The sequence below is a fragment of the Gekko japonicus genome, unplaced genomic scaffold (assembly GCF_001447785.1).
Source record: "Gekko japonicus isolate JY-2015 unplaced genomic scaffold, Gekko_japonicus_V1.1 scaffold1931, whole genome shotgun sequence".
NCBI classification, from domain to species: domain Eukaryota; kingdom Metazoa; phylum Chordata; class Lepidosauria; order Squamata; family Gekkonidae; genus Gekko; species Gekko japonicus.
Genome location: NW_015176033.1, coordinates 202,016 through 204,330, shown reverse-complemented (window position 1 = coordinate 204,330; position 2,315 = coordinate 202,016).

Sequence of the window (2,315 nt, the reverse complement as noted above, 5' to 3'; positions counted from 1 at the left end):
TGCACACATGCGTACAAGACGTTCGCTCAGCCCTGAGTATTGACAGAAGCTTGACCTTGTTCCCTGCCAGCTAACGAGTTAATTAGCCAGCACAGTATATCATCAATCCTGCTGCTGGAAGGAACTGGTGCTGGCAACTTCGCTTGACAGGACCAAACTTCCGTGTATTCCTGCTCCTGACTCCGTGAAACCCTTGTTGGTTTGATCCTCGGCTTTGAACCCTCGGCTCCTTGAAACTCTGCATTGTTGACCCTGCTTTCGTCTCTGCGCTTATCTGGCTTTGTTGTGATTTATGGACCTTGACTAATGGTATGTCTGACACTGCATTTGGAACTTGATTTGGACTGGTTTGAATCGTGCTGCTTGCTTTACTCGGCTTGACCTCAGACTGAACTTGGACTTTGCTTGTTTGCCGCACACCCCCTGGCCCTGCCGTGACAGTTTCACGGATCCCCATTCAGTTTTGACCTCCCCTTTTCCTTTTATACAAGGTCCTGTAACAAGTCCCACCGTGCTCTGTCGTCTTGCAATGCCAGCTTACGGCATGTCTCGTCATAGTCGATGGCCAGACCCTCGCCCGCCAGGACTCTAGCTTTTACCACATTGCTCATGTGGTTAAACAGGTGCCAACCCCTTTCTCGATACACTGTTGCCACCACTCCCACATATACCAAGTAGCCAGAGATCCAGTTAAGAAAGGTGTGTTCCACCTCCTTGTGTCTGTCCTTCCTCTCCTTTCTCCCTGACGTCAATGTGCGGCCCTCTTCCCCCTGTTTCTTGTGCAAAGTAAAGACATTAACATAGCACAGCAGAGCTGCGAGGCCATGGGAGACCCTCCCCAGGCCCTAGCCCCACTAGCAGCCAGCGTGGCCAGAAGGCGAGCCACGCTCGACGTTCCCCCACCAGTACCATTGGCGGGGGGCGCTCCAGAATGGCGCAGCCCTGGACCCTGTGGACGGGTGCCGGGTTCGAGCAGGGGGGGAAGCCCACAAACCTCCGGTGTCTGGCCGCTGTCCTCCGCTTGACCCGGCTCCAAGCAGCTCCCTCGTGGTCTGTATGGGGTGAGGGCGGCGAGTGGCCCGGGTCACGCAAACCCCAGGCCTCTCCCTCCGGACACCCCACTGCCCAGCTATTGGCCCAGGGAGGGTGGGGAGGCACCAAACTTCCTGCCACATGCCTGGCCTCACCCTCCCTGAGCCAGCGACTGGCCAGCCTCCTCCTTCCCCGCCCGGCCCCGCAAATGGCGTGCCTCGCCTACCCAGGCCCTTTCTGCTTTGGGCGGCGATTTAAAAAAATATTTGCATGCCAACATTTTAACATTTTAGCACTGGAGGCACCTGCATTGAAACAAACCAGCAGCCAATCATTGCCCATTTATTTTCTCTGCAGCCCAATCTATTTTATGCATGTACTGGTGGTAGCAGATTTCCAGGTGTTCAGTGGGATTGTTTTGTGTCAAAACCCCAGAGCCCTTGGACCCCATAGAAGCATGAAAGAATGTTGTTTGGCCAAAGACCAATACAGAAGGGTGGGTGTTCATGTGCATAAGCAAAGAGCTTCTCTTGGGAGAGCAGCCACCACTCTGCACAAAGTTGGTGGCTTGGCAGAGTGAAGTGGAGCTCTGCCTTTCAGCCTCCAAAGCTAGCCTTTGGCAAGCCAGTTCCATGACAATGTTGGGGGGGGGGATCTTGGGCCCTCCCTGGCCAGAGCACCAAGCAGCTGCTGGCAGGAGGTGGTAGGGGGTGCTTGGGCAGCAGCTGGTCTACCCAGCAAGTATTAAGGTTGGTGCAGGCACAGCAGCTGCTTCTTCTGTCCAATTAAGGGCTGTCCAACACAGGGGTGGTCTCCAGTCAGGGTCAAGATCATTTTTAAGCAGTCCTATTGAGATGCAGATGGTGACTTTCCCCCCAGCTGCGGGGGCTCTTTCACTGAATGAGAGGGGTCTAGACAAGGGCAGGCTTGGCACTCCAAGTGGGCCCCTGTCAACAAGGGCTTACTTAGACCCTTACATTTCAGCAAGGAAGGGGCCTTCATGGAGCCTCTTCCTCAAGAAAGGACATGGGTGCTAGAGACTGGGGCAGTCTCATCCTGGAAGCACCCCTCTCCATGCATGCTTATGTGAGTGTAAGCCCCACTAAGTTAATCAGGAGTAAGCCCACTTGAGCTCTGACCTGGACAATTGATAAATAAAGTAATTAAACAATAGATATATCTGAAAACTAAGGGAGCGAGCAGATTACAGAAAGGCTGGCTGGTGAGTGGGAAGGAGAGAATGAAGCAGGGAAAGGGGGAGGCTGGGGGGGGGGGGTGGCCGG